General features: G+C 44.2%; 1 protein-coding gene across 1 annotated transcript in view; it reads left to right on the forward strand.

Annotated features, from left to right (window-relative positions):
- Positions 1-15,529, forward strand: part of LOC308332469 (thrombospondin type-1 domain-containing protein 7A-like) — a gene marked incomplete at both ends in the record, with an annotated part of 118,552 nt that overhangs the window by 15,011 nt on the left and 88,012 nt on the right.

The raw sequence follows: 15,529 nt of genomic DNA on the forward strand, positions 1-15,529 counted from the left end.
CCCGTCCATCACGTCCGATGGAGCTGTCACAACCAATCAGGGACTCCATTCGTTTGCGGCGTTTCAACGCGTCCCCGCCCCCTGAAGAGGGGGCGGGGGGGGGGGGGGGGGGAGTACGCTCAACCGCGAAAAATCAATAACCTTCATCCATCGCCATGAAGCGGAAAAACCCCGTATCTCCATATTTAACCCATTCTGACCTGAGATCAGATTCTAAAAAATGTTCTTCTACATCCTGACCGTTTTCTGAAAAAGCTACGTTTCTATGTCAGCCGTTCTTCGATTTTTCTAAAATAGCAGACCTACAAGCTCGTAGCGTAGCCACTCGTAGCGTAGCCACTCGGTGGCGCGCTATGAGCGTGTATATCTGCTATTTTTCAATAGCTAAAGCATAACATGATTCTAACACTGGGGTTCCCGCCCAGAATGGGTTAACACAATCTGTGCCATAACGTTGTGATTCAATACTATTGTATCCAACTGTGTCTTAACGTTGTGATTCAATACTATTGTATCCAACTGTGTCATAACGTTGTGATTCAATACTATTGTATCCAACTGTGTCATAACGTTTTGATTCAATACTATTGTATCCAACTGTGTCTTAACGTTGTGATTCAATACTATTGTATCCAACTGTGTCTTAACGTTGTGATTCAATACTATTGTATCCAACTGTGTCATAACGTTGTGATTCAATACTATTGTATCCAACTGTGTCTTAACGTTGTGATTCAATACTATTGTATCCAACTGTGTCATAACGTTGTGATTCAATACTATTGTATCCAACTGTGTCATAACGTTGTGATTCAATACTATTGTATCCAACTGTGTCTTAACGTTGTGATTCAATACTGTTGTATCCAACTGTGTCTTAACGTTGTGATTCAATACTATTGTATCCAACTGTGTCTTAACGTTGTGATTCAATACTGTTGTATCCAACTGTGTCATAACGTTGTGATTCAATACTGTTGTATCCAACTGTGTCATAACGTTGTGATTCAATACTGTTGTATCCAACTGTGTCATAACGTTGTGATTCAATACTGTTGTATCCAACTGTGTCATAACGTTGTGATTCAATACTGTTGTATCCAACTGTGTCATAACGTTGTGATTCAATACTGTTGTATCCAACTGTGTCATAACGTTTTGATTCAATACTATTGTATCCAACTGTGTCTTAACGTTGTGATTCAATACTATTGTATCCAACTGTGTCATAACGATGTGATTCAATACTATTGTATCCAACTGTGTCATAACGTTGTGATTCAATACTGTTGTATCCAACTGTGTCATAACGTTGTGATTCAATACTGTTGTATCCATCTGTGTCTTAACGTTGTGATTCAATACTATTGTATCCAACTGTGTCTTAACGTTGTGATTCAATACTGTTGTATCCAACTGTGTCATAACGTTGTGATTCAATACTGTTGTATCCAACTGTGTCATAACGTTGTGATTCAATACTGTTGTATCCAACTGTGTCATAACGTTGTGATTCAATACTATTGTATCCATCTGTGTCTTAACGTTGTGATTCAATACTGTTGTATCCAACTGTGTCATAACGTTGTGATTCAATACTGTTGTATCCAACTGTGTCATAACGTTGTGATTCAATACTATTGTATCCAACTGTGTCTTAACGTTGTGATTCAATACTATTGTATCCAACTGTGTCATAACGTTGTGATTCAATACTATTGTATCCAACTGTGTCATAACGATGTGATTCAATACTATTGTATCCAACTGTGTCTTAACGTTGTGATTCAATACTATTGTATCCAACTGTGTCTTAACGTTGTGATTCAATACTATTGTATCCAACTGTGTCATAACGTTGTGATTCAATACTATTGTATCCAACTGTGTCTTAACGTTGTGATTCAATACTATTGTATCCAACTGTGTCATAACGTTGTGATTCAATACTATTGTATCCAACTGTGTCTTAACGTTGTGATTCAATACTATTGTATCCAACTGTGTCATAACGTTGTGATTCAATACTATTGTATCCAACTGTGTCATAACGTTGTGATTCAATACTATTGTATCGTACATGAGTATTATGTATGATATGAGTATATATGCGTGTATATATCATATATATATATATATACGTATATATCATTATATATTATATATATATATATATTATATATATATATGAGTGATTATGATATGAGTATTATATCGTACATGAGATGTACGAGATTTGAGTAATTCATTTTTTTTATTTAGTTAAGAGCTACTTCCTGTCAAGAAAAACCTTGCAGGTGATTATTTTTGTTGGAGTGTTGGAGTTTTGGGAGCGCTCGTTGAGTATCACTCCACGGCCCAGGCGCACCACCCGTTTTGAATTGGCACATCACGCAGGAGGCAGCAGGAGGGTTGCTTCACTGATAACGAGCGCTTCCAAACTCTGACGCTTGGAAAAATATTAATTTGCAAGGCATTTGTCTCGACGGGAAGTTCCTCATGTCTACGGAGGATATTTATGAAGCTAAAGAGGATGTTAACTATTGCCTGGTCCTTCCGGGGGGGGGAGGGGGGGGGGTCCCTGGAACAACATATTTTTCAGATGGGGGTCCACGGCCAAATACAGATCATTCTGGGGGTCCCTGACGTGAGAAAGGTTGAGCACCGCTGATGTAGAAACATGAGCTTTTTTAGGATTTGTTTTTAGAATGTGCCGCGGCCGCATTTGCATTCAGAAGAGCCATGAGGTCTGCATGGAGGCCGAACGTCGCAACGAGCCCAAGAAATAAAGCAATTATGTTTGTTGTGATATTATTTCGGACGTTAATTGGATTTTCCTCTTAATCTCTTTTCCTATTGGATGATAAACGTTCCATTCCTTCACTCGAATCTGAAGAGAGCACGGGAGACAAAACTAATTGGAAACAACGTCCAAAATGCTGCCAATCAGAAACACCACAGTGTTGTTTTCCTCGACTAAAACCAAGACGAAAAACATGTTCGTCGACTGCCTTTTTCCACTGACGAAAACTAAACGAAAACTAAGCTATGATGACTAAAACTAAGACTAAATGTATTGACAAATCTTGTCAACAGATAAAAACTATACAGACTAAAATGTTAGGAAGGGACTATAGTGGACGAGAGGTCGAGTGTCATTTTACACTTTGTCGCATGCTGAAAATATAGCCGATCTACAAGCTCACAACGCGTCGCGCTGCGACGCGTTGTGAGCTTGTAGATCGGCTATTTTCAGCAAGTGTAAAATCCGTCATTACGACGCCATCAAGGCCTAAATTCTATCTCTGGGACCCCACATTCTATCTCTGGGACCCCACATTCTATCTCTGGGACCCCACATTCTATCTCTGGGACCCCACATTCTATCTCTGGGACCCCACATTCTATCTCTGGGACCCCACATTATATCTCTGGGACCCCACATTCTATCTGTGGGACCCCACATTCTATCTGTGGGACCCCACATTCTATCTCTGGGACCCCACATTCTATCTCTGGGACCCCACATTATATCTGTGGGACCCCACATTATATCTCTGGGACCCCACATTCTATCTCTGGGACCCCACATTCTATCTGTGGGACCCCACATTCTATCTCTGGGACCCCACATTCTATCTCTGGGACCCCACATTCTATCTCTGGGACCCCACATTCTATCTCTGGGACCCCACATTCTATCTCTGGGACCCCACATTCTATCTCTGGGACCCCCATGCATGTTGTAATGGAACCAAACGTACCTGTTAGGGTCCATTTGGTTCCATTTGTACACTCTCAGAGTTACAGACCCATAAGGGGTCCATTTGGTTCCTATGACTATCCCCCCCCCCCCCCCCCCCCCGGAGCTCCCTCAAGGACCCCATGGGGGTCCCCGGACCCCACTTTGGGAACCCCCTGGTCCACAGTAACAGTTTTCGCATTGAGTTGTGCTTTCATGTGAAACGAACCCAATCTGCAAAACTGTTAATACATACTTCAATCAATCAATCGATCAATGGATCAAATAGTCTGTAAATGTTGTTCTGGACGACAAAGAGCTGTGGATGCACTTCAGTCGCCAAAACATCCAGGATATAATTCATCACAGCCCAGAAGAATAATACATTATGTATTTACTGTACTCTGATGTTCAGGACAATCATCTCTTTGTAAAAAAAACATCTGCTGTTTCTCCAGAACGGAAAACAAAACCAAAGCCAAAGAAGAGAAAGAAAACATTGATATATTCACGGATGACTGGAACGATTTAACGGGCCTTTCGTCTCGGAAATCGATTCGTATAAAAGAACAATAATAAGGTCTTAATCTTAAGCGGTTCGCTGTAAACTTGCAGATCAGCTGTTTTCTTTTGGGGGGGGCCAGCCATGCAGCACCGTGGTACTATGAAGTATAGTGTCCATGCAGCACCGTGGTACTAAGAAGTATAATTGTCTGAGTAAAGTTAAAGACTCAGAAATGATGAACACAAAAAAAGTCCAAAACTTAAACGCGTTTTGTTAATTTGCTGGACTACATCTCCAGACCATAGTGTTGATTTCCTCGACTAAATGGAAACTAAATGAAAACTGAGCCATGACGACGACTGAGATTTAGTCGACTAAAATTGCATGACATTTAGTCGACTAAAACTAATGTCTCATAGTCAAAAACAAAATACACAGCGTAGATAATGAAGAAATTACTGACGAATTCATTATTTTTACACGCAAAAAAAAAGGTGAAAGAAATGCAGAAATTGCTGATCTACAAGCTTACAACGCGTTGTGAGAGAGAGAGAGAGAGAGAGAGACAGAGAGAGAGAGAGAGAGAGAGAGAGAGAGAGAGAGAGAGAGAGAGAGAGAGAGAGAGAGAGAGAGACGTCGTCTTTGCCAGACGACTGCAAAGTAACAAAAAAAAAGCAATCCTGAAAATATAGATTTTATTATTGCGAATGCAGAGAGCACTTACTATGAGACCTAGCAGATCATGTCTGTCTGTGTGTCTGTCTGTCTGTCCCGCTTTTGTGCCCATATATGGAGCTGAGAGATTTGTGTCACCATGACTCAGCCATAACCATATAAGGAGTCCCCAAAGCAGCTATACGTCCAAAACCCAAATATGTACGAGCTGCGTTCGCTTCCCGCGTTTGCGCGTCTTACTGGTTCTATTGCTTTAAAAGCAACGTGTCACAGCAGAGATCAAAGCCAGGTCGTCCGTCTGACCTCGGCGACCTCACATGAACCCTGAGCCGCGCGCGCTACGGTACGGCTGGGGGGTCTCGAACCGCGAGGGTCCCAAGATGCAGCAGCGGTCCGTGTGTGTGTGTGTGGGACCCCCAGGGGGTATATCTGCCCCCCTCTCTCTCTCTCTCTCTCTCTCTCTCTCTCTCACCTAAAGTCTCTTAACCGATTCGGTACGGGAATCCCCGTTGGTGTTTTAACACTATAGCTAGCGTGATTGGGCATTATGTTATACTTTAGCTATTGAAAGAAATAGCAGATCTACATATCTTGTATAGGTCTGCTATTTCTCCTAACGTTTTAAACTAAAATATTTGCTTCTGGTGGTGGTGGTGGTGGGGGGGGGTCCCTGGAACTACATAAACACACTTCAGCACCATGGACAGCTCACTGTGTTATATAGAAACACACTTCAGCACCATGGACAGCTCACTGTGATATATAGAAACACACTTCAGCACCATGGACAGCTCACTGTGTTATATAGAAACACACTTCAGCACCATGGACAGCTCACTGTGTTATATAGAAACACACTTCAGCACCATGGACAGCTCACGGTGTTATATAGAAACACACTTCAGCACCATGGACAGCTCACTGTGTTATAAAGAAACACACTTCAGCACCATGGACAGCTCACTGTGATGTTATATAGAAACACACTTCAGCACCATGGACAGCTCACTGTGTTGTTATATAGAAACACACTTCAGCACCATGGACAGCTCACTGTGTTATATAGAAACACACTTCAGCACCATGGACAGCTCACTGTGTTATATAGAAACACACTTCAGCACTATGGACAGCTCACTGTGTTATATAGAAACACACTTCAGCACCATGGACAGCTCACTGTGTTGTTATATAGAAACACACTTCAGCACCATGGACAGCTCACTGTGTTATATAGAAACACACTTCAGCACCATGGACAGCTCACTGTGTTGTTATATAGAAACACACTTCAGCACCATGGACAGCTCACTGTGTTGTTATATAGAAACACACTTCAGCACCATGGACAGCTCACTGTGTTGTTATATAGAAACACACTTCAGCACCATGGACAGCTCACTGTGTTATATAGAAACACACTTCAGCACCATGGACAGCTCACTGTGTTGTTATAATAGAAATATATATTTTTTTTATATTATTTTTTGGGGGTCCTTGACATGAAATAGTTAGAGAACGACTGGACTAGAAACAGAAGTTTATGTATTTATTTATTTAGAAGGAATCTGAAGAATCGTCCTCAGGTCTGAATGGGTTAACCCAACAAGACCTGACAAAAATAAACGTCTTCTTTCTCTTAAAATCTATATAATAATAAAAAGCCTGTTCAAAAGATGTACACGAATTCTCTTCATTTCTCTCTCAGCAGATCCACAAGGTTAAACAACATTACGCTTTTACAGTGACATATAATTATATAAGTAGCAAATAAAATATTAACCAGTTAAGTTTTATTTAATATTATTGTAATGGTCAAAAAAGGAAAGGTCCATTTCCTTCCGGTCTGTTAGAAACGTACAGTATTTGAGGCCCGTAGAGTAAAAGATGCTGGTTCTGTTCACAGTGTATCGTCTCTACTAGTAGACTACAGTGTATCTACAGGTCCATAGAGTAAAAGATACTGGTTCTGTTCAGAATGTATCGTCACCCGTCTAACCTCAAAATAATAGAAACCGTTCGATAGTGGGATCGATTAGAACCCGATCGATAAGGAGCTGGTTATCAATAAAAAATCTACGAGCTCCATCCCTATACCCTACACTCACAGCACGTCACTATGAGCTTGTAGATCTGCTATATATCTCATCTTAGGTTTGTATTCTATAAAACACGTATGTTTATAGTTTTAACACACACACACACACACACACCCGCGCGCCTTCAACCCGGACTCAAGGGGTTAAAATAAAGCGAGCGCTGTGGCTTCCCTCGCACGCCCCGGGAGTCCCAACACATCTAATTGCTAATCTATAATCCTTTTAATACGCTCGCTGCCTCGATTCCGATTGATCTCTTTCCAGGCGGAACAAGAGCCACCGCTGGCTCCATTAATCCACTTATTGAAGACCCTGAGAAAGAGAGAGAGAGGGGTGTGGTGTGTGTGTGTGTGTGTGTGTGTGTGTGTGTGTGTGTGTGCGTGTGTGTGCGTGTGTGTGCGTCCGTCTGTGTGTGCGTCCGTCTGTGCGTTGCGTCCGTGCGTCCGTGCATGCGTCTGCAGAAATCCAAATAGCTCTGTTACCTTGTGTCACCAACTAAGTCCCTTACCCCCCGCCCAAGGCTCTGCTATTATTGTGTGTAATTGATAAACCCTCTGCTCTCTCTATCTGAGGTAGACACACACACACACACACACACACACACACACACACACACACACACACACACACACACACACACACACACAGCAGCAGCAGTGTTGGTCACCTCACCCCCTAATGGCCTGTTCATATCGTCTTTTAGGCGATAAGTTGACCACCGTAGTGGACAGACTCACAGCAACACATCCCTCCTGTTTTCACCTTATGAGTAACTATGGATAGGCCAAAGTACAATGACATCACTCCTAATCTAAACTATGGAATGAACTTCCCATTGCAGTCAGAACTACAGACTCACTCCCAATCTAAACTATGGAATGAACTTCCCATTGCAGTCAGAACTACAGACTCACTCCCAATCTAAACTATGGAATGAACTTCCCATTGCAGCCAGAACTACAGACTCACTCCCAATCTAACCTATGGAGTGAACTTCCCATTGCAGTCAGAACTACAGACTCACTCCCAATCTAAACTATGGAGTGAACTTCCCATTGCAGTCAGAACTACAGACTCACTCCCAATCTAAACTATGGAGTGAACTTCCCATTGCAGTCAGAACTACAGACTCACTCCCAATCTAAACTATGGAGTGAACTTCCCATTGCAGTCAGAACTACAGACTCACTCCCAATCTAAACTATGGAGTGAACTTCCCATTGCAGTCAAAACTACAGACTCACTCCCAATCTAAACTATGGAGTGAACTTCCCATTGCAGTCAGAACTACAGACTCACTCCCAATCTAAACTATGGAGTGAACTTCCCATTGCAGTCAGAACTACAGACTCACTCCCAATCTTCCAACGTCTGAAAACACACCTCTTCAGACTCCATCTTAGCTCTTAGCACTTGCCCTAGCCTCGACTATGCAAAGGCTCAACTTAAAGCATTCTATATAGTGTATTATTGCTTGGAAGAGGGTCCCCTGGAAACTACATATTTTCAGATGGGGGGGGGGGGGGGGGGGGTCAGCGGCCAAACACAGATAATTGTTGGGGGTCCTTGACATGAAATAATTTGAGTTAACCTGATGTTTTTTTCAGAAAATGGTCATGATTTAGCAGACATCTTGTACAGAACGCGGGTCCTCAGTTGGGTTAATGCGTTCTGATAACCTCAACCTCTTCAACACGGATATGGAGTCTCAACTCCTTACTGTATGACCGTACAGTAGCAGGGTTCTACACACACACACACACACACACACCACACACACAGGGGTCAAGGGTCAATAATATATCGCTTATCTTTTTCATGGACTTATTGGCGGATATAATGGACAGATTAAACTTCAACCACCCTCATTAAGAACTGAGAGGAAGAGAGAGAGCGTGTGTGTGTGTGTGTGTGTGTGTGTGTGTGTGTGTGTGTGTGTGTGTGTGCGTGCGTGCATGCGTGCGTGCGTGCGTGCGTGCGTGCGTGCGTGCGTGTGTGTGTGTTAATCCCCAGATTATGCACCTTTGAAGACTGACCCCTGAGCCACTGCCGCGGACTCTATTAACCCCCCGGTCTCCAGGGCAGACATTCAAAGCCAGCGCACACAGGCACGCACACGCACACACACACACACAGTCGCAAACCTTATACAAAGACAGGGCTAATACACACACATATACATTTCTCTGAACTTTGACAAGGAGGGACTAGTGGAGAAGAGATCCAGTAGAACTAAATGTCAGGGAGGGACTAGTGGAGAAGAGATCCAGTAGAACTAAATGTCAGGGAGGGACTAGTGGAGAAGAGATCCAGTAGAACTAAATGTCAGGGAGGGACTAGTGGAGAAGAGATCCAGTAGAACTAAATGTAAGGGAGGGACTAGTGGAGAAGAGATCCAGTAGAACTAAATGTCAGGGAGGGACTAGTGGAGAAGAGATCCAGTAGAACTAAATGTAAGGGAGGGACTAGTGGAGAAGAGATCCAGTAGAACTAAATGTCAGGGAGGGACTAGTGGAGAAGAGATCCAGTAGAACTAAATGTCAGGGAGGGACTAGTGGAGAAGAGATCCAGTAGAACTAAATGTCAGGGACGGGACTAGTGGAGAAGAGATCCAGTAGAACTAAATGTCAGGGAGGGACTAGTGGAGAAGAGATCCAGTAGAACTAAATGTCAGGGAGGGACTAGTGGAGAAGAGATCCAGTAGAACTAAATGTCAGGGAGGGACTAGTGGAGAAGAGATCCAGTAGAACTAAATGTCAGGGAGGGACTAGTGGAGAAGAGATCCAGTAGAACTAAATGTCAGGGAGGGACTAGTGGAGAAGAGATCCAGTAGAACTAAATGTAAGGGAGGGACTAGTGGAGAAGAGATCCAGTAGAACTAAATGTCAGGGAGGGACTAGTGGAGAAGAGATCCAGTAGAACTAAATGTCAGGGAGGGACTAGTGGAGAAGAGATCCAGTAGAACTAAATGTAAGGGAGGGACTAGTGGAGAAGAGATCCAGTAGAACTAAATGTAAGGGAGGGACTAGTGGAGAAGAGATCCAGTAGAACTAAATGTCAGGGAGGGACTAGTGGAGAAGAGATCCAGTAGAACTAAATGTCAGGGAGGGACTAGTGGAGAAGAGATCCAGTAGAACTAAATGTCAGGGAGGGACTAGTGGAGAAGAGATCCAGTAGAACTAAATGTCAGGGAGGGACTAGTGGAGAAGAGATCCAGTAGAACTAAATGTCAGGGAGGGACTAGTGGAGAAGAGATCCAGTAGAACTAAATGTCAGGGAGGGGACTAGTGGAGAAGAGATCCAGTAGAACTAAATGTCAGGGAGGGACTAGTGGAGAAGAGATCCAGTAGAACTAAATGTAAGGGAGGGACTAGTGGAGAAGAGATCCAGTAGAACTAAATGTCAGGGAGGGACTAGTGGAGAAGAGATCCAGTAGAACTAAATGTCAGGGAGGGACTAGTGGAGAAGAGATCCAGTAGAACTAAATGTCAGGGAGGGACTAGTGGAGAAGAGATCCAGTAGAACTAAATGTCAGGGAGGGACTAGTGGAGAAGAGATCCAGTAGAACTAAATGTCAGGGAGGGACTAGTGGAGAAGAGATCCAGTAGAACTAAATGTTATAGGGAGGGACTAGTGGAGAAGAGATCCAGTAGAACTAAAAGACAAGTCATTGTATTTATTAGTTTGGTTGTAAAATAGCAGATCTACAAAAATCTACAATGTGCAACGCGCCGCAGCATGACGTGCTGTGATCTTGTAGATCTGCTATTTTCAGCATTACTTGCCACTTTCGGCATTTACTTGCCAATAATTTTCAACTTTGACCCCTCTATCACATGGAACTATTTTTTGGGGGCGTAGACAAAAACATGTGATATAGAAGGGTCAAACATGAACGAAAGTTGAGCTATATGATAGAAATAGTTCAACAATACAAATGACACTATGGTTTTGTGAATTCATATACTTCACCAAAACCAGAGCAGAACTCCCACCACGGGACTCGGGCAATGGCAATCAATTAATACAGTTCACATCAGTACATTCACTCAAACTAGACAGTAACACCTTTAAGATGACAAAATCAACCATACGACATTACATTCACTCAAACTAGACAGTAACACCTTTAAGATGACTAAATCAACCATAAGACATTACATTCACTCAAACTAGACCAACAGTAACACCTTTAAGATGACTAAATCAACCATAAGACATTACATTCACTCAAACTGGACCAACAGTAACACCTTTAAGATGACTAAATCAACCATAAGACATTACATTCACTCAAACCTTTAAAGGTAGAGTCAGTGATGTCACTTAATTCAAATATCACTTATCTTTTTTGTTTTGTTGTGATAATCCTCTCTACTATAAAGTGTGCTGACCATATAAGGAGTTCCTCCCTGTCCCCAGTTAACCCCTGGGGGTCAAAAAACCTTAGGTTTCGTTTTTGTTCTCTATCCTGATTGGATGAAAGCTCGTGTCCCAAGGCAAAAACGAAACCTAAGGGTTTTTGACTGAAATCACTGACACCCCCTTTAAGATGACTAAAACGTGACTAAAAAAGTGAATGGAATGGAATTCAAGAGACGACGACTACAACTAAATAAAGACTAAAACTATGACTAAAACTAAATAAAAAAAGTATTCCGTCAAAACCAACATTGCTGTGACCTCCAGCGAAGAGCAGCAGAGGTCATGGGAGGGGGACGATGTGGTAACTTAATTAATTATCCTAAATGAGATTAAAATACTATATTGTGTTTCATCAGAATTCCCCCCCCCCCACCCCGCCCCCCCCCCCCGAGGGTCTGCTCTTTCAGAGACAATCACTACTAATTAAAATGTTGCCTTTCTTTTATTTAATTAACCCATTCTGACCTGAGATCAGATTCTAGAAATGTCTTCTACATCCTGACAGTTTTCCATTCTGACCTGGTTCTAAAAATGTCTTCTATGTCAGTCGCTCTTCGATTTTCCAAAAATAGCAGACCTACAAGCTCGTAGCGCGCCCACTCGGTGGCGCGCTATGAGCTTGTAGATCTGCTGTTTTTCAATAGCTAAAGCATAACATAATGCCAACACCAAAAGGGGTTCCCGCCAAGAATGGGTTAATAGATATATGCATTATATTATTTAACTTTTAATAAGGATAACAAACAAGGTATAACCTGGGTAGGAACGACAGCAAAAAACAAGTCTTGCCTGGGGGTCTAATCTGATCCAATGTCATTAAATGTGAGTTTAACTTAACTTTGGGTCACTTTGAGGCTGCGGAGGAGTTTTACGAACTCAGGGAAGAAAGTGAGTTAGTGTCGAAGTCTCGCGTTGCAAGGACTGTTGCCTCTCGCAAAGTCCAAACGCTTCTGTTGTAGTCTGGAGCAACGAAAAGCTCTGATCACGAGTAAAATATAAATGCTTCCGTCATACAGTCTGGAGCAACGAAGCTCTGATCACGAGTAAAATATAAATGCTTCCGTCATACAGTCTGGAGCAACGAAAGCTCTGATCATGAGTCAAATATAAATGCTTCCGTCATACAGTCTGGAGCAACGGAAGCTCTGATCATGAGTCAAATATAAATGCTTCCGTCATACAGTCTGGAGCAACGGAAGCTCTGATCATGAGTCAAATATAAATGCTTCCGTCATACAGTCTGGAGCAACGGAAGCTCTGATCATGAGTCAAATATAAATGCTTCCGTCATACAGTCTGGAGCAACGGAAGCTCTGATCATGAGTCAACTATAAATGCTTCCGTCATACAGTCTGGAGCAACGGAAGCTCTGATCATGAGTAAAATATAAATGCTTCCGTCATACAGTCTGGAGCAACGGAAGCTCTGATCATGAGTCAAATATAAATGCTTCCTGTCGTACAATCTGGAGAAACGGAAGCTCTGATCACGAGTAAAATATAAATGCTTCCGTCGTACAGTCTGGAGGCAACGGAAGCTCTGATCATGAGTGAAATATAAATGCTTCCGTCGTACAGTCTGGAGCAACGGAAGCTCTGATCATGAGTAAAATATAAATGCTTCCGTCATACAGTCTGGAGCAACGGAAGCTCTGATCATGAGTAAAATATAAATGCTTCCGTCATACAGTCTGGAGCAACGGAAGCTCTGATCATGAGTAAAATATAAATGCTTCCGTCGTACAGTCTGGATCAACGGAAGCTCTGATCATGAGTTAAATATAAATGCTTCCGTCGTACAGTCTGGAGCAACGGAAGCTCTGATCATGAGTCAAATATAAATGCTTCCGTCGTACAGTCTGGTGCAACGGAAGCTCTGATCATGAGTAAAATATAAATGTCTGAATAAAAGCCTGCATGAAAATAAATCAACTGACTGATGTTCTACTGCTTACTGTAAGTAGCTCTGGATTTAAGAGCGTCTGATAAATAACTATATTGTCAAATTTGTCATTGTAAAATTGGGTGCATGCGTGCGTGCGGTGTGTGTGAGCATGCGTGTGTGTGTGTGTGTGTGTGTGTGTGTGTGTGTGTGTGTGGTGTGTGTGTGTGTGTGTGTGCGTGCATGCGTGTGTCTGAGCATGTGTGTGTGTGCGTGTGAGCATGTGCGTGTGCTTGTGTGCGTGCGTGTGTGTGAGCATGTGTGTGTGTGTGTGTGTGTGTGTGTGTGTGTGTGCGTGCATGCGTGTGTGTGAGCATGTGTGTGTGTGTGTGTGTGTGTGTGTGTGTGCGTGTGAGCATGTGTGTGTGTGTGTGCGTGCATGCGTGTGTGTGAGCATGTGTGTGTGTGTGTGTGTGTGTGTGTGTGTGTGTGTGAGCATGTGCGTGTGCTTGTGTGCGTGTGTGTGTGTGAGCATGTGCGTGTGCGTGTGTGTGTGAGCATGTGCGTGTGTGCGTGCCAGAGTGAGGACTAATACCAACACCCTAGATAGAAAAAGACAACCAAAACTAAAAAAAAAGCTTTCAAATGACGTGTTTGTGGAAATGTTCCTTAATTCTTTTCCAGGAAACAGGAGAGGAACGCTGTCTGTCTGTCTGTCTGTCTGTCTGTCTGTCTGTCTGTCTGTCTGTCTAGCTATACCTACGTCTCTGTGAGAATGTCAGCGAGGCGTAGACTCTCTCTCTTCTCTCTCTCAGAGCTTAACCCATTCTGACCTGAGATGAGATTCATACGAGGTTTTCCACTGGACACACACTGGTCTGATTAACCCATTCTGACCTGAGATCAGATTCTAAAAAATGTCAGTCGTTCTTCGATTTTTCAAAATAGCAGACCTACAAGCTCCACCGAGTGGCGCGCTATGAGCTTGTAGATCTGCTATTTTTCAATAGCTAAAGCATAACATGATGCTAACACCAACATGGGTTCCCGTTCAGAATGGGTTAATGTACGGTGACTAATGCGTGCCCCCCCCCCGCACACCGTGTCTCGTCTCGTTGTGCGTCGCTTCGCCTTCCACACCGCCGAGAGGAAACAGACCTGGGCAGAACGCAGGAAGAATATGCTTTAATAAAAGGTTAAGGCTATTAAGGTATGCTTCAGTATACCGCGGTGAAGTGGGGGGTGGGAGGGGTGGGAGGGGGGGGGGGGGGGGGGGGGGAAATGAAGAGCTGCAAGCTCAGGACGGGTCTCGTCCGCCACTCGTCCTGAGCTTGTAGATCTGCTGTTTATTTTAATGGGGTGTGGGGGGGGGGGGCCGTTTCCTGTTTCCATTGAGGATTCTTCTCTTTTTTTTCCCCCCACGCACGCACGCGCCACACACGCACACACACACACACACACACACACACACACACACACACACACACAGTGCGTGCTCACAGAAGGTGACCGAGCGACCCCGTGGAAATGCTACATCTGAATGACTAATGTAGCGGATCCGATTCGCTGCGAGCCCGCCCCCCCCCCCCCCCCCCCCCCCCCCCCCCCCCCCCCCCCACAGCGGAGTGAGAGAGAGAGACGGCGGCGGGCCGCGGGCCGGGACGACCCCCCCTCCCCCCCCCCCGAGGGCACGCCGACATCGCACCGTCAGGGGGAGAGAGGAGGAGGACGGCAATTTGTGTGACACACACTGACGCTGTCGCGTCGGAATGTTTCTACCCAACTATAAATGTGCCCCACGTCTCTGTCTGCGCGCACGCGTGTGCGTGTGTGTGTGTGTGTGCGTGCGTGCGTGCGTGCGTGCGTGCGTGCGTGCGTGCGTGTGTGCGTGCGTGTGTGTGTGTGCGTGCGTGTGTGTGTGTGGTGTGTGTACGGTTGTAATGCACGTAACTAGAGAACCGTTCGCCCCCCCCCCCACCGACTTCAAAGGGAGTACTGCCCGGTATCGAGTCGGTCGGACACACGGTTCTCCAGAAGCGTCACATCTCGCCCTGCATGGAACCACTGGCCTGCATGGAACCACTGGCCTGCTGACCTCACCCTGCATGGAACCACTGGCCTGCTGACCTCACCCTGCATGGAACCACTGGCCTGCTGACCTCACCCTGCATGGAACCACTGGCCTGCAGACCTCACCCTGCA

This window comes from Protomyctophum bolini, assembly GCF_963924005.1.
Source record: "Protomyctophum bolini genome assembly, chromosome: 17".
Lineage (NCBI taxonomy): Eukaryota > Metazoa > Chordata > Actinopteri > Myctophiformes > Myctophidae > Protomyctophum > Protomyctophum bolini.